Here is a 20,420-nt window from a genome sequence, read left to right on the forward strand (position 1 = left end):
CTTCTAATCTTACCCCCAAAATTCTAGCACCTTCCTCTCTTCTCCTTATTTATATTGCTTTTTTCTAATTTTTTTATTGTTATGTTAATCCCCATACATTACATCATTAGTTTTAGATATAGTGTTCCATGATTCATTGTTTGTGCATAACACCCAGTGCTCCATGCAGAACGTGCCCTCCTCAATACCCATCACCAGGCTAACCCATCCTCCCACCCCCCTCCCCTCTAGAACCCTCAGTTTGTTTTTCAGAGTCCATCGTCTCTCATGGTTCTTCTCCCCCTCCGATTTCCCCCCCTTCATTCTTCCCCTCCTGCTCCATTCTTCTTCTTCTTTTTTTCTTTCTTAACATATATTGCATTATTTGTTTCAGAGGTACAGATCTGAGATTCAACAGTCTTGCACAATTCACAGCGCTTACCAGAACACATACCCTCCCCAGTGTCCATCACCCAGTGACCCCATCCCTCCCACCCCACCCCCCACTCCAGCAACCCTCAGTTTGTTTCCTGAGATTAAGAATTCCTCATATCAGTGAGGTCATATGATACATGTCTTTCTCTGTTTGACTTATTTCGCTCAGCATAATACCCTCCAGTTCCATCCACGTCGTTGCAAATGGCAAGATCTCATTCCTTTTGATGGCCGCATAATATTCCATTGTGTATATATACCACCTCTTCTTTATCCATTCATCTGTCGATGGACATCTTGGCTCTTTCCACAGTTTGGCTATTGTGGACATTGCTGCTATAAACATCGGGGTGCACGTACCCTTTCGGGTCCCTACTTTTGTATCTTTGGGGTAAATACCCAGGAGTGCAATTGCTGGATCGTATGGTAGCTCTATTTTCAACTTTTTGAAGCACCTCCATACTGTTTTCCAGAGTGGCTGCACCAGCTTGCATTCCCACCAACAGTGTAGGAGGGTTCCCCTTTCTCCGCATCCCCGCCAACATCTGTCATTTCCTGACTTGTTAATTTTAGCCATTCTGACTGGTGTGAGGTGGTATCTCATTGAGGTTTTGATTTGGATTTCCCTGATGCCGAGCGATATTGAGCACTTTTTCATGTGTCTGTTAGCCATTTGGAGGTCTTCTTTGGAAAAATGTCTGTTCATGTCTTCTGTCCATTTCTTGATTGGATTCTTTGTTCTTTTGGTGTTGAGTTTGATGAGTTCTTTATAGATTTTGGATACTAGCCCTTTATCTGATATGTCATTTGCAAATATCTTCTCCCATTCTGTCAGTTGTCTTTTGGTTTTGTGGACTGTTTCCTTTGCTTTGCAAAAGCTTTTTATCTTGATGAAGTCCCAATAGTTCATTTTTGCCCTTGCTTCCCTTGCCTTTGGCGATGTTTCTAGGAAGAAGTTGCTGCGGCTGAGGTCGAAGAGGTTGCTGCCTGTGTTCTCCTTTAGGATTTTGATGGACTCCTGTCTCACATTGAGGTCTTTCAACCATTTGGAGTCTATTTTTGTGTGTGGTGTAAGGAAATGGTCCAGTTTCATTCTTCTGCATGTGGCTGTCCAATTTTCCCAACACCATTTGTTGAAGAGACTGTCTTTTTTCCATTGGACATTCTTTCCTGCTTTGTCAAAGATTAGTTGACCATAGAGTTGAGGGTCCATTTCTGGGCTCTCTATTCTGTTCCATTGATCTATGTGTCTGTTTTTGTGCCAGTACCATACTGTCTTGATGATGACAGCTTTGTAGTAGAGCTGGAAGTCCGGAATTGTGATGCCGCCAGCTTTGCTTTTCTTTTTCAACATTCCTCTGGCTATGCGGGGTCTTTTCTGGTTCCATACAAATTTTAGGATTATTTGTTCCATTTCTTTGAAAAAAGTGGATGGTATTTTGATGGGGATTGCACTGAATGTGTAGATTGCTCTAGGTAGGATTGACATCTTCACAATATTTGTTCTTCCAATCCATGAGCATGGAACGTTTTTCCATTTCTTTGTGTCTTCCTCAATTTCTTTCATGAGTATTTTATAGTTTTCTGAGTACAGATCCTTTGCCTCTTTGGTTAGATTTATTCCTAGGTATCTTATGGTTTTGGGTGCAATTGTAAATGGGATCGACTCCTTAATTTCTCTTTCTTCTGACTTGTTGTTGGTGTATAGGAATGCCACTGACTTCTGTGCATTGATTTTATATCCTGCCACTTTACTGAATTCCTGTATGAGTTCTAGCAGTTTTGGGGTGGAGTCTTTGGGATTTTCCACATAAAGTATCATATCATCGGCAAAGAGTGAGAGTTTGACTTCTTCTTTGCCAATTTAGATGCCTTTGATTTCTTTTTGTTGTCTGATTGCTGTGGCTAGGACTTCCAATACTATGTTGAATAGCAGTGGCGATAGTGGACATCCCTGCCGCGTTCCTGACCTTAGGGGGAAAGCTCTCAGTTTTTCCCCATTGAGAATGATATTCGCTGTAGGTTTTTCATAGATGGCTTTTATGATATTGAGGTGTGTACCCTCTATCCCTATACTCTGAAGAGTTTTGATCAAGAAAGGATGCTGTACTTTGTCAAATGCTTTTTCTGCATCTATTGAGAGGATCACATGATTCTTGTTCTTTCTTTTGTTAATGTATTGTATCACGTTGATTGATTTGCGGATGTTGAACCAACCTTGCAGCCGAGGGATAAATCCCACTTGGTCGTGGTGAATAATCCTTTTAATGTACTGTTGGATCCTATTGGCTAGTATTTTGGTGAGAATTTTTGCATCCATGTTCATCAGGGATATTGGTCTGTAATTCTCCTTTTTGATGGGGTCTTTGTCTGGTTTTGGGATCAAGGTAATGCTGGCCTCATAAAATGAGTTTGGAAGTTTTCCTTCCATTTCTATTTTTTGGAACAGTTTCAGAAAGATAGGTATTAATTCTTCTTGAGATGTTTGGTAGAATTCCCCTGGGAAGCCATCTGGCCCTGGGCTTTTGTGTTTTGGGAGATTTTTGATGACTGCTTCTATTTCCTTAGTGGTTATAGGTCTGTTCAGGTTTTCTATTTCTTCCTGGTTCAGTTTTGGTAGTTGATACATCTCTAGGAATGCATCCATTACTTCCAGGTTATCTAATTTGCTGGCATAGAGTTGCTCATAAGATGTTCTTATAATTGTTTGTATTTCTTTGGTGTTGGTTGTGATTTCTCCTCTTTCATTCATGATTTTGTTGATTTGGGTCATTTCTCTTTTCTTTTTGATAAGTCTGGCCAGGGGCTTATCAATCTTGTTAATTCTTTCAAAGAACCAGCTCCTAGTTTCGTTGATCTGTTCTACTGTTCTTTTGGTTTCTATTTCATTGATTTCTGCTCTGATCTTTATTATTTCTCTTCTCCTGCTGGGTTTAGGCTTTATTTGCTGTTCTTTCTCCAGCTCCTTTAGGTGTAGGGTTAGGTTGTGTACTTGAGACCTTTCTTGTTTTTTGAGAAAAGCTTGTATTGCTATATACTTTCCTCTTAGGACTGCCTTTGCTGCATCCCAAAGATTTTGAATAGTTGTGTTTTCATTTTCATTGGTTTCCATGAATTTTTTTAATTCTTCTTTAATTTCCTGGTTGACCCATTCATTCTTCAGTAGGATGCTCTTTAGCCTCCATGTATTTGAGTTCTTTCCGACTTTCCTCTTGTGATTGAGTTCTAGTTTCAAAGCATTGTGGTCTGAAAATATGCAGGGGATGATCCCAATCTTCTGGTACCAGTTGAGACCTGATTTATGACCTAGGATGTGATCTATTCTGGAGAATGTTCCATGGGCACTAGAGAAGAATGTGTATTCCGTTGCTTTGGGATGGAATGTTCTGAATATGTCTGTGAAGTCCATTTGGTCCAGTGTGTCATTTAAAGTTTTTATTTCCTTGTTGATCTTTTGCTTAGACGATCTGTCCATTTCAGTGAGGGGGGTGTTAAAGTGCCCCACTATTATTGTATTGTTGTCAATGTGTTTCTTTGCTTTTGTTATTAATTGCCTTATATAATTGGCTGCTCCCATGTTAGGGGCATAGATATTTACAATTGTTAGATCTTCTTGTTGGATAGACCCTTTAAGTAGGATATAGTGTCCTTCTTCATCTCTTATTACAGTCTTTGGTTTAAAATCTAATTTGTCTGATATAAGGATTGCCACCCCAGCCTTCTTTTGGTGTCCATTAGCATGGTAAATGGTTTTCCACCCCCTCACTTTCAATCTGGGGGTGTCTTTGGGTCTAAAATGAGTCTCTTGCAGACAGCATATCGATGGGTCTTGTTTTTTAATCCAATCTGATAGCCTGTGTCTTTTGATTGGGGCATTTAGCCCATTTACATTCAGGGTAACTATTGAAAGATAGGAATTTAGTGCCATTGTATTGCCTGTAAAGTGACTGTTACTGTATATTGTTTGTGTTCCTTTCTGGTCTATGTTGCTTTTAGGCTCTCTCTTTGCTTAGAGGACCCCTTTCAAGATTTCTTGTAGGGCTGGTTTCATGTTTGCAAATTCCTTTAGTTTTTGTTTGTCCTGGAAGCTTTTGATCTCTCCTTCAATTTTCAATGACAGCCTTGCTGGATATAGTATTCTTGGCTGCATATTTTTCTCATTTAGTGCTCTGAATATGTCCTGCCAGTCCTTTCTGGCCTGCCAGGTCTCTGTGGATAAGTCTGTTGCCAATCTAATGTTTCTACCATTGTAGGTTACATATCTCTTCTCCCGAGCTGCTTTCAGGATTTTCTCTTTGTCTCTGAGACTCGTAAGTTTTACTATTAGATGTCGGGGTGTTGACCTATTTTTATTGATTTTGAGAGGGGTTCTCTGTGCTTCCTGGATTTTGATGCCTGTTTCCTTCCCCAAATTAGGGAAGTTCTCTGCTATAATTTGCTCCAATATACCTTCTGCCCCTCTCTCTCTTTCTTCTTCTTCTGGGATCCCAATTATTCTAATGTTGTTTCGTCTTATGGTATCGTTTATATCTCGAATTCTGCCCTCGTGATCCTGTAGTTGTTTATCTCTCTTTTTCTCAGCTTCTTTATTTTCCATCATTTGGTCTTCTATCTCACTGATTCTTTCTTCTGCCTCATTTATCCTAGCAGTTAGCGCCCCCATATTTGATTGCACCTCATTAATAGCCTTTTTGATTTCTACTTGGTTAGATTTTAGTTCTTTTACTTCTCCAGAAAGGGTTTCTCTAATAACTTCCATGCTTTTTTCAAGCCCAGCTAGTATCTTTAAAGTGATGATTCTGAACTCTAGATCCGACATCGTACTAATGTCCGTATTGAGTAGGACCCTGGCAGTCGGTACTACCTCTTGTTCTTTTTGTTGAGGTGATTTTTTCCGTCTTGTCATTTTGTGCAGAGGAGAATAGATTAATGAGAGAACAAAATGCTAGCAGGGTAACAACGTCCCCAGAAAATATACTCTAAACAAATCAGAAAAGACCTGAAGCAGTGGGAAAAGAAAGGGAAAGAGAGAAAAAAGAAAAAGAAAGAAAAAAAGAAAAAAGAAAAAGATAAAGATAAAAACAAACAAAAGCAGAACAAAACAAAACAAAACAAAAACAGAATGTGATCAAATATGATCAGGCTGGTTTATAGATCAGTGCCACACACTAGATTTTGGGTGTATTTTGGTCTGTTAGAAGAAAGTCCCTCCCAAAATTTTAAAGAAAGAAAAACTTATATATGTACAAAAATAAGGGTTGATATAATGAAGGGATGGAATATGACTGTAAAGATGGAAATTATAAAAAGTTTTAAAAAAGGATTTGATAAGTTGTTTGAAAAAAGAAAGAAGAGGATTAAAAAAAAGAAAAGAAAGAAAAAAGGGAGAGAATGTGATCAGGCAGGGGAGTAGAAAAAAACCATACACTAGAGATTTAGAGTATATTTTGATGTGTTAGAAGAAACTATCTCAGGATTTTAAAGAGAGAACAACTTATATATATATGCCAAAAATATGGGTAACTAGTATGAAGGGATAGAATATGACTTTAAAAATGAAAAATAAAAATTTTTTTTTTAAAAAAGGGATTGATAAGATGTTGGTTGAAAAAGGGAAAAAGAAAAAAAGACAGTTAAAAAAAATAATTTTCTTTGAAAGACTAAAGAATCATGGTAAAAAGCCATGGATTCTATGTGCAGTATTCCCCTGGTGCTGGAGTTCTGCCGTTCTCATTGATCGGTAAACTTGGTCTTGGCTGGCTGTTCTCGCTGACCTTCTGGGGGAGGGGCCTGTTGCCGTGGTTCCCAAATGTCTTTGCCGGAGGCAAAATTGCCCCGCCCTTGCCGGTCCGGGCTAAGTAATCTGCTCGGGTTTGCTCTCGGGAGCTTTTGTTCCCTGCAAGCTTTCCCTACAGCCTGGAGGCGGAGAGTGAAAATGGAGGCCTCCCAGTCTCCGCCCCGGAGGAGCCGAGAACTCGGGGTCCCGCTCCTCAGCGAGCCCCCAGAGAAAAGCAGTCAGTCACTCCCGTCTCCCCGGTCTCCGGCCACACTCTGCGCTCACCTGGCCTGTGACCGCGCCTTTCTATCTGGCACCCGACCCCGGGTGGAGTCTCCAAACCCAGCAGATCCCCGCGGTGCGCTCCCGCACCTCTCCTCCCGGGGGAAGAAGGTGAGTCTCCCCGGATCTGCCGCTTGTTGGGTCCCTGCTGGAGGAGCAGTGGCCCGACTGTGCCGCGGATCACGGTCTATGACAACCCCGAGCTGAGAGCCCGCGCCTGGGCTCCGTCTCTGCAGCCGGCTTCCCCGCTCCGATCCCTGGGAGCTCTGCCGCACTCAGGCACCCCCGGTCTTTCTGTGACCCCGAGGGTCCTGAGACCACACTGTCCCGCGAGGGTTCCACCCCCCACTTCGCCACCGGAGTGACGTCCCTCAGCGGAGCAGACTCTAAAAGTTCCGATTTTGTGCTCCGTGGCTCTATCACTTGCCAGAAGCGGCCGACGGAGGCCCCTCCCCCGCCGTCTATCCTCCCGAATATCGCCTCGGATTCACTTCTCCGCACGTCCTACCTTCCAGAAAGTGGTCGCTTTTCTGTTCAGAGAGTTGTTGCTCTTCTTTTCTTCGATCTCCTGTTGAGTTTGTAGGTGTTCAGAATGGTTTGATCCCTATCCAGCTGAATTCCTGAGAGGAGACGAAATCCAGGTCTCCTACTCCTCCGCCATCTTGCTCCGCCCCCCTCATTTATATTGTTATTAGGTTATAATTGTGTGCTCAGATGTAAGAATGTATCTTTTCTCTGTCTCTTGAACTGTTTCTGTAAATGAGGATTTATGAACAATCTTTCTCCTCCCAAGCGTGTTAAAAAAATTCCAAGGGTCGCATGAAGCCTGTTATAACCCAGAGCCTCTCTCTTGACCCCCAGCTGCCTCTTGTTTTAAAACAATACTTGGAAGAAAATAAATTGTTAGCTCTCATGGCAGAGCCCTTATGCCAGGCTTTAGGGGATCATTACCATAATATTATGCGTCAGGAAGCAATTTTCCAAATGACACTTCAGTGACCCCAAAGAGCCTTAAATCAAAGCAGAGAGTCTTGGATTGTGACTATTTAGTGCAAAAATAGTCATCGACTTCTGTTTTTTTTTAAATAATCAAGCGGATATCACACAGAGGACAAAGTTACTCAGCTTTCCATTCTTTAGACTATTGTCTGGGTCCCAGTGGTTATCATCATTTTGTTGGTGAAGGCGCTAGATTTGGATGGTATTAGGAGCGGGGAAAAAGAAACAAACCCAAACTTAGAAATGTGTCTTCCCCTCACATGGTGGTTGGGGATTCTTGACTGGAATGTTCATAAAAGTAGATTGTAAATGTCCTTAGAGAAGGGACCGTATCTTATTCAATGTTTTACTCCTGCCTGCTTCATCAGTGCCTCGCTCCAAACACAAAGGAGCCCAAGACTCTTATCAAATAATCTTATCAAACCTCTCCAAAGTAGAGAATCAGGTCTTTCAGTAACGACTCGGTTTTCCTCTTTATTCAGTAACTTAGTTCTCCCAAAGGCACAGAGAATGGACGTTTCTCCTGCAGTTTCCAATACATTTTCTGGAAAATAAGATGCATGCTAATGCAATTTCAATTGAAAGAGCTTTTGACTAGGAGTATTATGGCCATTTGAGAATAATCACTTGCTATTTGTATTATGCAAAAGACTTTGTCCAAAGCACTCTGTTTGTAAATAAAGCCCAGAAACTGCCTATAATATAGATCTAGGTCCACTATTCAGTTCTTGATAAAGTACCAGAATAAGCACGCTAATGTGAGCCACTTATTTCTGTGTGGTTAGAACAGTTGTGGTTTTAGGAAAACGAGACAGATGAAGAACCTGGCAAAGAGTTCCCAAACATTCAGTTCCTCCTTCACGTAGAGTCAAATTTTCAGGAGACTGAAGTGATGGCTGTCAGACCTGCTTCTTTCCTTAGAACAGCCCACAGAATATAGAACAGGAAGGGGTTAAAACCAACAACCCAAGAGACTACCCTGGAGGAACATTAGTGCACATAATACAAAGGACTTATGGTCATCGTCCCTGTCCCTGTGTGGTGGGAAGCCCTGGCTAGAAATGCATGGATAAACACTCAGCATTTCAAGAAGATGCCAAATAGAAACTAACTCAGTAAAAAGCAAGAGTTCTGGGTACAGATCAGCTGGGGAAAGAGAAGAAAGTACCAAGAGAAAATCCCAGCCAGCTCTGAGGGGACATGGCTTGCTCTATCCCTTGCTCAAGCATTGCTCAGTGGGCATGTGAGAACACAAGGTGTATCCTTTGTAACCCACCGTGTGGCAGAAAGTCACAGTTCTCATCATAGACCGTCGGCTGCATCATCACCGAAAAAGTCCTTTTACCTTCTTCCAAAAGTTCCAAATCAAACAGCTTCTCCAAGGATTGCTGTGTTTTGAGAATCTGATTATCAGTGGTAATTCAACTTGTTACAAGAAAACAGAGGATGGACGGAGAGAGCTCCACAGATGAAGCAAGGAGATGTACTGACAAATCAATTCCATCAGTGTTGAGGAAAGTAGGCCAGGGTAGGAACTAAATGATGGTGTTGGGAGGAACCACTTGGCAATTCAATCCTGAGAGCCCCGTGTGGGTTTGGGCGTCAAAACACAAAACAAATAAAAACAAACAACCAGAAACCAAATCCAGACTTAGTCAGGAGAGAGTTTTATTCCGAAAGATTTTTGCAAGGGGGAAAGCCATGAGGGGCATGAGGTCTGTGGTCTATGGTCCGCCTCCTAGCTGCTCAGGTTGCATGCGCTCAGCATATAAAGAAGGAAGCTGAGGACGTACAGAAGGAATGTGTTGTGGATTCCCATTTCATGGGATGTCACTGGTGCCATGGCTGTGTGGCTACAACTTTTCCTTGGCCATGTTGCTAAGGGAATCCTGAGGCACTCTGGAGGCCCTCCAGGGCCTCTTCCTTGTCCCTTTGGAACAAGCTCACTGCATGCCCCTGAGAAAGGACTTCATTTCTTTTCTTGATAACACCTTCATTAAGATGGAATTCACATGCCATTCAATTCACACAGCTACATTCTACAACTCAGTGTTTTTTAGTAGATTCACAGAGTTGTGCATCCATTACCACAATTTTAGAATATTTTCATTCCCCCTGAAAGAAAGCCTCTACCCATCAGCAGTCAATTTCCATTCCACTCTCTGCCAGCCCCTGGCAACCACCAGTCAGTCCGCTTTCTGTCTTTCTAGATTTGGCTCCTCTGGACATTTCATGTAAATGGAATCTACAATATGTGACCTTTTGTGTCTGGCTTCCTTGTGCATAATGTCTTTGAGGTTCATCCACATTGTAGCACCTGTCAGAATTTCATTGTTTTTTATGGCCAAATAATATTCCATTATATGGATGGAACACATTTTGCTTATCCATTCATTGGTTGGTGGACGTTTATGGTTTTTCCACATACTGCTGCTATGAACATTCGTATATGAGTTTTTGTGGGGACATGTGTTTTTATTCCTCTTGGACAAATGCCTTCATTTCTACAAGATCTCATGACCTACAGAGGCTGCCCACTCTTATAGGGTAGGTCCCAGTAGGTACCTACTTACACGTACCTACAGAATCCAGGATTCTGGTGCTGCAAACCCTGGGCAGGACCAAATAAGCAGCACCTACCCCCAAACCTTACACTCTTGACATGGTTCATTCTATCTGTTTGTCCCATAGCTTAGATTTGCACAGAATGTCTTAGCCCTTGGGGATCAATCGTGTTCTCAAGAGATAAAAAGGCAGTTTCCTCCTGGAGGAAAATGTTGGCTGGCAGAGTGTTGGCCTGAACACAGCGATGGCTATATCCCCTATGACAAAATGTTTGTAATGAGGAAGTAGTCCATTTGATCCAATGATACTTTAATTAAGTCCAGGCATTCAGGCAGTGATGGATAGAGAGAAGATACAGGATTTGAGTCAGAAGAACTTGGCTCAGTCCTGCTCGGGATCTTCCTTAGCTATGGGGGACCTCTCCCGTTTGCCCAGCCCTTCTTCCATATACCCAGCTATGTCCATTCCCAGTCTTCCTCATAGTTAGGTGTGCCCAGCTGACCAGGTGCTCCCAGAAGTGAGCAGAAGTGAATGTGCTAGGCATAACCTGGGAAGTCTCTCATAAGATGTACCCCCCTGCACTTCCTTCCAGCCGACTGCAGTGCTGATGCCCAGAGGGTCAATGCACGATGTGAGTTGAAGATGGTAGAAGCATGACAGCTTGGATCCCTGAATGACCGTGTGGAGCGGAGGTTTCTGCTGCCCCTCAACACAAGCTCTACACTGTGCACGGAAGTGACCATGTCTGAGCCACCACGTTGGGTCTGTTTGTAGCTGCAGCTTACTCTACCTTGACGCGCTACTTCTGGTAAGTGATATTTCTCCCCGGAACCTTGTCTGACAGAGATTATAGCAGTGCCGATAGCTTCTGTTCTTCTGAGAATAAGTTCAACAACACGTGTAAAAAGCTCCGTAGCTATAAATTGTAGCACAAACATCTATTGTTAGAATTACCACTGACATGAGAAATCATGGTTTATCAATCATAGCTGAAGCTCTAGATTTATTCACACAGAGGGGAGCTAGAGATGTAGTTTTTAGAAAATGTGGACGGAGACCAGTGATCACCATATAAAGCTAATTTTGAAAACTCCGAATATTGGCTTGGTACAAAACTGAGAAACATTAAATGTAAAACCAGAACAATCCTTTGCAACAGACATGGGACATTTGAAAGCAATTTTCCCACTAGTTGAATTTCATGGCATAAATGTTCTCATTTTTGAGGGACTATAATTATTTAGACATTTGCTCAGGGACACGTTTAGCAAAATAAGAACTTTCCAAAGTGACTGTGTTATGTTGAAGAACAGCTCGTGTGGCAGAAATAATAGACTCTAAGCTAAACACAGGACCGTCTGGAATTGTCTTCTATTTTATAGCAAAGATTTGATTGAAAACCAGGCAGAAGTATGGGACATTAATACCAGCAGTTATGCATGCCTGGAATTTATTGTGTGCGAATGCTCTGGTCGAGTCATACGTAGGGGTCTAGCATTGCCATCAACCACAGTATATGGAATTACTGAGAACATGTGTGTTATTTTATTTGACTTTTTTTTTTTTTTTAATCTCTCAGTGGCACACCCTACCAGATTAAAACAGTGGTCCAACAAAATATAGACTGACATCTCTACCAGTGGTTAAAACTACACCTCATAGCATGGGGAATGGATTTTGTGAGCCCGACAGTGGGACTGTTATGGGTTCTCAATACATGCAAAATTATAATAATTGTTTCTACTTGCTCTCTGTTTCAGAATCATTAATTAATTTTCCTTATTGTATTCTAATTAGAGTACATTTAAAAATGTTTTATTAATTGCCAGCACACTCCTGGTTCCTTGGCAGTAGCTCTCCACTCTGTAGAAGCTGTTGCTTGTTTTTGTATTATTTATGAAGGGTATGTTTATTCTTTCTTAGCATAAAGAATACTTCTTCCAAGCGCTGGATTGCTCTCAGGAATAATGATGACGTGTTGATACAGAGAAGTGGAGCAATGTTTAGGCTCCTGGATCTGTCCTTGGGTCTTCCACTTACTAACTGAGCCGGCTTGGAAACTTGGCTTAAATTCTCTGTGTGTCACTTTTCTTGTTTATAAAATGAGAATGGAAACCCCAGTGTCTCCTTCATAGGGGTGCTGTGAGGATTTAGGGGATAATCAGAACCGTCTTTGGCCCCTTGTCAATGTTCAATACTTGTGAGTTATTTTTATAGTTGACCTTTTGTTCTTAGCTGGTTTACTTATTCATGAAATGATTATGTAGCACTTCCCAGGTACTGTAGACACTGCTGGTTTCTCACAAATAGAGAGATAATTACAAGGAAGCTCTGGTGAGCTTCACATGGAGGGGGAGGCACCCTGACCTCCTTTCGATGCTGGTATGGTTATGGCTGAAGTAAATTCAAGAAATTCTTGTGTCAAAGTAAGGAGTTCTCAGTTAAGGTTGAGGAAGATAAGGCTTCACAAAGGAGTTGCTTTCTTTCTTTCTTTCTTTTTTTTTTTGGACATTTTCTTTTCTAATTGTACCATTTCCCTCCCATGTAAGTTTAATACCGTACTTACATTGTTTATCTATTTATGTACCGCGTGCATATTTGTGCTTTATACATAAAAACACTAAGATTTCTTTCACCCCTAGGATTCAGTCTTGGCCCCTTAGGGGTTCTACTGTCTGCTGTAGTGAGAAATAGCACCATTGAACGGGCAGAGAAGAAATTTGGATAAGACAAATAAGAGAGTACCCCCATGGCCATCCTGGCTGAAGCATCTTATATAGAGTGACACAATCCACAACGTCTCCATGTTGACATCTACATATAGTTGTGTTTACATACGCGTGTCTCTTGTGTGTGCTGATGCTGTTTAGGTGTGTACTTAGGGTATTTTACTGTAAAACATGCCTAGTTCTAATTAGCAAGTAGAGTTTACATTATTCTTAACATATCCTTTTTAGTGATTCTTCACATAATTCATGGGAGGAAAAAGTACGTACAATCCTCCAAATATTATATCAGTGACTTACTGAGTGGACAAATCTTGTAGTTCATAGTGAACAAAACTGGATAGGCAACATGTAAAAAAAAAAAAAAAAAAAGCCTCATTAAAATCTGTTTTCCCATCCTAATTATTGAAGCAACCATTTTTGTAGGATATATGGATATAGTAGAAAAGTATAAATGAGAAACAAAAAAAACCAACCATAATCCTAGCACTGTGGAAACATCATTGTAAATGTCTGAGTGTCTGCATACACACACATGTTCTGGTTGTGGTAAGAAACATACGCAGAGCTAAGTGTCAAAAAAGAGGATGAAGGTCCTCAAAACAGTAAGAGATACCCAACGGTGTAGTCTAGAATTTAATCTTGTTCAAAAAGAGATCTGGCCTTTGCTGCTTAGTTTCTGGAAGTGACCTCTAAGCCCTTGGAATGTCCTGAGACAGGGGTATCTTTGTTTGCCCCGGGGGCTTTGGGTCACTGGGTTGTGTAACACTGTGATTTAGGGTGGGCGTGCTGGGCATGCCAGAAAACCTAACAAAGTGACAGAAGGTAGGGGCTTTGGGTCATGCGGTATCAGCTTGTCTTCCTGACTGGCTGGAGACTGAGGTCAGCCACATGGTCAGTCTGTCGTTCCTACATGATGGAGTCTCCATAAAAACTCTAGACACCAAATCTCAGGTGAGTGTTCCTACATGGCAATACTCCCTGTGTATTGTCACACATCAGTGCTGGGAATGTAATACTGTCCTTGTCTCCAAAGAGGGAGAGGATACCTGGAAGCTTTGCATTTGCAGTTTTCCCACATGCATCTCTATGTCTTTTCCCTTTGCTGATTTCCATGTGTACCCTTTCACTATAGTAAATCATAATTGGGAGGAAAACAGCTTTCTGTGAGATCTGTGAGTCCTTCTATAGAATTATAGCGTGGTCTGGGGAAACCCCCCAGATCTTGCAATTAGCATCGGAAGTGATAACAATCTGGGGCGCCTGGGTGGCTCAGTCGGTTAAGCATCTGCCTTCAGCTCAGGTCATGATCTAAGGGTCTTGGGGTCAAGCCCCACAATGGGCTCTCTGCTCAGCAGGGTGTTTGCCTCTCCCTCTGCCCTTCTCCTGTTCATGCTTGCACTCACACACTCTCTCTCTCGGAAATAAATAAATAAAATCTTTAAAAAAAAAAAGAAGTGATAACAGTCTTGAGGACTGCTCCCTCTACCTTGGTAGTTGGCTGACTTTTGCATGGGTGTGTAGTCAAATGCAAGGGGAGGCCACAGGAGGGGGTCAAAGTCAGGAGGTGGGATGTGGTGAGAAGGACATAATGCATGGCTCCAGCCAAGAAGCCAGAGACCATTCCTGGGGGTTTCCTCGTGTAAGCATTGTTAATCAGGGCTGGAACTTGTGTACGCTCCATGGCATGGTGAATGGATGGACTAACCCTGTTTAACAAGCTGGATGCAGGGGCGTGAAGACCATCATCTAGTGCTAGTGAAAGCTAGAAAACAGCACACTCAGTACAAGGGAGAAGATGTGGTTGTGGGCGTCATATTCAGTGGGAGCTTCCTGGAGGAGGTAGGCTTCAGCTTGGAGTTGAGTGATATTTGGGGTGGCCACTTGGAGAATAGGGGCTGCAGGAGTGAATGTTCAAGGCACTGATGTTTAGGGAATGCTTACAGTGCAGGGCATAGACCTTTCTTTTTTGGGGGTGGGTGGGAGTGGACCCATGTAGTAGAGTGACAAAGTCAAATTTGAAAAGTTTGTGGGTGATCTTGAGTCTTTGGGTAAAGAATCTAGGTTCTCTCATACCTGTTTTATTACTTACTGTCTTTAACTATGGCCTTGGGAAAATTAGTTTCTTCATTTGAAAAAACGGTCTGTTAATATTTAATTTAGAGAGCTCTTGTGAAATGTAAGTAAGAAATATATATAAAATATTTATTACTTTCCCTCACACCTTGGAGATGCTCCAAATATGGGTTTCCTTTTATCCTGACCAAGAATAGCCTGAAGGTTTAAGCAGGAGAGTTCTATGAGAAATATGGTATTTAAGAATTTTTTTCTGGGAGAAAATAACAAAGATAAAGTTGAATTAGAAATAAATTGAAAACAAAAAAGGAACTCAGTAAAAAAAGAAAGAAATACCACTTTAGGTATTTTGAAAAGTGATACTTTTTTAAAAAATCCCATGGTCACACAACACAAGAAATGATTAACAGTGGAGAAACGCAACAGATGCGGCCTTTACCAAGTGACCCTGGTTAACATCATTAGTGATGAGTCATATGGAAATCATGGACTCCCAATAGGACATGATGAGAAGGGCACCTCACCTCTGAGGACTTCTTCCCCAGAACCCATATCTGCAGTTTCATCATTAGAAAGCATCAGACAAATCCAGGTTGAGGGATATTCTAAAAAATATCTGTCAAGGTTACAAAAAGCAAGGAAATTCTGAGAAACTGTCATGGTGCAGAGGAGACTAGGAGGTATAGTAACTAAATGCAATGTAGTATCCTGGATGGGATCCTGGAACAGAAAAATCTCATTATTGGATAAACTGGGGAAATCCTCGTAAAATTTATAAATACAGTTAATAGTAATGTCCCAAAGTTGGTTGCATAGTTTGGACAAGCAAGCCATGGTCGTGTAAGATGTTAACATTGGGGGAAACTGGGTAAAGTTCATATGGGAAATCTCCATGCTATCTTTACAACTTTTCTATAAATCTAAAATCATTCCGATATAAAGAACTTTACTAAGAATGCCAAACAAAACAAAAAGTGTTAAGAAAAATTACTCCTGATTTACTATAGGCTATACAAAGAAATTTACTGCTAGGTAGACCACTCTAATCAAGAGCTCCAGTACCTGAGGGCAGAAGAAGATGGACATGCCAGCTCAAGAAGAGAGAAAGAGAAATTCCCCTTCCTCTGCCTTTTTGTTCCATTCAAGCCCCTAATGGATTAGATGAGGCCCACCCACGTTGGTGAAGGTGGATCTTCTTTACCCACGCTACTGATTCAAATGTTAATCTCTTGCAGAAACACCCTCACAGACACACCAAGAAGTAACATTCTCTCAGCTATCTGGGCATCCCTTCGACTGGTCAAGTTGACACATAGAATTAACCATCACATCAACATCTAAACGAAACAATACATGGTTTCTAAATAGCCACTTAAAGGGAGCAGCATCCTTTGGTTTTGTGGAACATGGAGTTTGATAGGGCATATGGGTTTAATGCCATATGGCCTTGCTTCATTGAGGGGGATGAAGATGATCATCAAAGGAGGAAAGAGACAAAGAGGGAGAATAGGAGATGGAAATCTTTAAAGGGGAACATCTCTACAAGGGAACAAAGATCTGGAGGATTAAAAGCTGTGAAATGTGTGAAGTCTGTCCCCCTTTATCTCACTTATGATATCTTTAATAAAGTCTACAAAACAAATTCACAAAACATACTTTGGGTGGCTGGATTTCCCATAGAGATTGGTGAGGGAGACAAATGGTGCATGCCATGCGTATTGCATGTTGGATGACTCAGATAAGGGGGTATGTTCTGGGTTGTTGATGTAGTAAAATTGTCTAGAATGAGTGCTCCTTGGTTTATACCTTCCTACTATTTCATGGCATCATGGGTTGACTTAATGTGTCACTGTCTTTGACTTCTGTGCAGTGAAGAGGGTTGACCTAGGAAACACCGATTTTACCTGCGTCCATCACTACCACAAAGTTGGTTAGTGTGCCTGTGTTCTTAAATTGTGTTTTTGTCCTGCCTCCTAGCAGGGCATGATGCCACCTAGTTGGTTCAATTTCCATGAAAGTAGACAGTACCCTCAGGTCCCAGACCAACTAGATTCTAACACCCTGGAACATCTCTTTCTTTACTGTTTGATCCATTATGGGGACATTTCCTTCTGTTGTAATTACCCAATCTACATTCTGGGATAAAACATGAGTATACCCAGAAACATTGCACAAGTTGACCATATAAGGTGCAAACTATGGAAAATTCTCATAGGCAAGAAAATATTATTCTTTCCTCTAGCACTGTTGACAACCTTCAAATTTAGGCATGGTTCAGGAAGCATGGGTTCACCTGAGAGCTCGTAGGAAATGTAGAATCTCAGGTCCCTTCCCCGCCAAGATCTATGGAATCAGAATCTATAATTTTAACAAGACCCCTAGTGGATTTATGTGCGCATTAATGTTTGAGAAGCTCTGCTCCACCGTATGAAATGTGAAAGCTCAGCTGCCCCCACCAATGAAGGGAGAAGGAAGCAAAGGAGACCAGAGTTTGTACTTGAGAATCTGACTCTGGGTTTGAAAAAGCAGATTTCTAACTCCTGGCTTCTTTTTTTTCTGAGAGCCTCAGAGGAGTTTCACCCTAAGACCAAGATGTCAGTTTAACATAAGGACTCTTATTCAAACACTGAGTGAGAAAGGCGATCCTTTCCTCCCCTTTTCTAAAACCAGCAAATAGCTGTCAGAACCGAAGGATCTTTTTTTTTTTTTTTTTTTTTTTTTTTTTAGGGGAGTTCTCTCCTGAATATAAAAATAGTCTGTCTGTGTGCTAGGAGAAAGGGCTTTGCTCTTTCTGGGACCTCTTCATTTGTTTTATCTGCAGTCTCCAGTCATGGAGGCATGGAGGGCTACGAATCATGTTTGATATTCAATTTTCCTCCTGTTCCTTTTCCTTTTAAAAGGCTGGATGTGAAAGCTAGTATCGTCGGAAAGCCCAGAGGAGAATGTTGTGGGAAGAGGCTCGATCTGTGTAAAGGACAAATAGAATTGTCCACGTCTCAGTATTTCTCTGTAACTTTCAGTCATGGTCAAATTAAGAATGATATATGGCCCACAATATTCACATTGAATTTAAATGACCTAATATTTTTTAAAGCCCATTTTATGTGGTTACTGCTTGAATTGATAGCCTCAGTGATAAGATGTAACAGGGGCGCCTGGGTGGCTCAGTCGGTTAAGTGTCTTCCTTCGGCTCAGGTCATGATCCCAGGGTCCTAGGATCGAGGCTCGAGTCCGGCTCCCTGCTTAGCCGGGGGCCTGCTTCTTCCTCTCCTCCCTGCTTCTGCTCTCTCTTGCTACCTCTGTCAGTATCTCTGACTCTGTCTCTCAAATAAATAAATAAATAATCTTAAAAAAAAGGATATGATAACAATCCATGTACATGTCAGTCCCCATCTATAGCCACAAACTCTTAAATGTGCCATCTGTGTTTGCTGACTTTAGACCAAGACTGCATAGGCAACTCTTAATATATCTCCTCTTTGTCAAATATCAGATTAGTACATATTCATTCTAAACCTAGAAAGTGTCTATACGCATAAAGAATGCAATGACAATCTACAATGCTCCTACCACTGGAATGACTGATGTTTACATTTTATAGCACAACCTTCCATACTGCCTTCATTATAGCGAGACCTGGAAAATGTTCTTCCACAACATGGGATCCTTAGATAAAACATCTTTGTGAATTAAAAAAAATTTATATATTGTTCATATCTTTCTGTACAAATTCATAATATCCTTTGATACCATTGTTACTGGCCAGACATGACTTATATTTGTGATTATTACACATTTTGTCCCATCTATCTGACATTATTGGGCACTTAACTTGTCAATGAATCATCATAGATTTTAATTTTTTAAATTGTCATCTTTGTTAATACGGTTTTCTCTGGTTTTCTTGTGTGGTTTTTTTTTTGTTTTTTGTTTTTTGTTTTTTTGACCATTCAGATTTCCTCCCTCCATCTTTTTGCCCCACTTTTTAATTAATGTTTCCTAGTTGTTATAGCTCGAAAACAGGTAAAATACAGATACATTCCACTTTAAAGCCCATAAAGAAAAATACTAAAATATTTGTTTATAAAGACCCCCCAAAAAGTGGAAAAAATATAAAAGTGTAAATGTAAATTGGAAAACCCTGTCTCCTCATTCCCAGCTTTCTTGCAAGTTCTTCCTCCAAATTTCCACTACGCTGGGGTAATGACCCCTTGGGTCTATGTTCTACCAGACTTTTTAGTAAGTACATGCAATATAGTATCAGCACATACAGTGTATTTGTCAAATAATATGGAATCACCCCAAATATTCTGCTCTGTGTCCATGTTTGATATCCTTGTTTTCAGTGCACTCAGATGGGGTTACACTGTGATAATCACACGTACATGCCCTTGGACATTGAAGCCCTTGGAAACATCTGCACACCTGTGTGCATCTCAGTCTTGGACACATCCAAACAGGTCTTGGGAAGTCCCAGAAGTCCCCCCACAATCCATCACTTTGTGTGCGCAGAGGAGATGACCAGCTGCATACAGACAGAGATGTATGTGCCAGGGCCATATTTCTCCTGTGAAGAACAGAAGCCCCCTTTCTGACCTAGACCCAGAAGGTAAGCACTGCCATCTGCTTTTTCCCTTTCAACAGAGCGTGTCTCACGTTTGAGTGGGCACTGTGTGCAAAATCTCTTCTTAATTCTAGAGGCAGTGACAATTCTGTGGATGAGAGCTACTTTCCCAAGACTCTTCAGGTCGCCTAATTCCACGTACCTAGGAAGGCAAGGAGGTAGCACCTAATTCCACATGCCTAGGAAGGCAAGGAGGTAGCACCTAATTCCACGTACCTAGGAAGGCAAGGAGGTAGCACCTAATTCCACATGCCTAGGAAGGCAAGGAGGTAGCACCTAATTCCACGTACCTAGGAAGGCAAGGAGGTAGCACCTAATTCCACGTACCTAGGAAGGCAAGGAGGTAGCACCTAATTCCACGTACCTAGGAAGGCAAGGAGGTAGCACCTAATTCCACGTACCTAGGAAGGCAAGGAGGTAGCACCTAATTCCACATGCCTAGGAAGGCAAGGAGGTAGCACCTAATTCCACATGCCTAGGAAGGCAAGGAGGTAGCACCTAATTCCACATGCCTAGGAAGGCAAGAAGGTAGCATGGGGCAATAGTCCATGGTGGTAAAAAAACAATGGAGATGGGTTTCAGAAGACTCAAAGAAGGATCACTGTGAAAGGATCGCACCTGTTGGAGGATCAAAATCCAGAATTCTCTGTGTCCACTCTTTGCCCAAGATGTGGGAGGTTCTATGTCTCTGTTAAATCAATATAATCAATGGAGCAAAGTAAAACTTTCTGGATAATACCGGTAGCTTTGAACTTCTTTCTTTCTTCTTCTTCTTCTTTTTCTCACCTGTGTTCCTTTTGAGTTGTGCAACCATGGCCTTAGATCATAAAACCTTGAATGGCTGAGAATGGATGTGTTTAACTGTTTTATTGAGGGAGAATAAAATATTCATGTTTGCCTCAAGTGTCAGTGTGTTTGATGCTTTGTGAAGTGTTGAAAATGTGGTACCATTTAAGAG

The 20,420-nt window shown here is 41.5% G+C and overlaps 1 protein-coding gene across 1 annotated transcript in view; it reads left to right on the top strand.

Annotated features, from left to right (window-relative positions):
• Positions 1 to 20,420, top strand: part of PUDP (pseudouridine 5'-phosphatase) — a 274,593-nt gene that overhangs the window by 150,361 nt on the left and 103,812 nt on the right. The window contains exon 5 of the transcript XR_013444575.1: positions 10,629 to 10,844. The gene's annotated coding sequence lies outside the window, so the exon portion shown is untranslated. The remainder of the gene's footprint in view (positions 1 to 10,628; positions 10,845 to 20,420) is intronic.

This window comes from Halichoerus grypus, chromosome X, assembly GCF_964656455.1.
Source record: "Halichoerus grypus chromosome X, mHalGry1.hap1.1, whole genome shotgun sequence".
Classification (NCBI taxonomy): Eukaryota; Metazoa; Chordata; class Mammalia; order Carnivora; family Phocidae; genus Halichoerus; species Halichoerus grypus.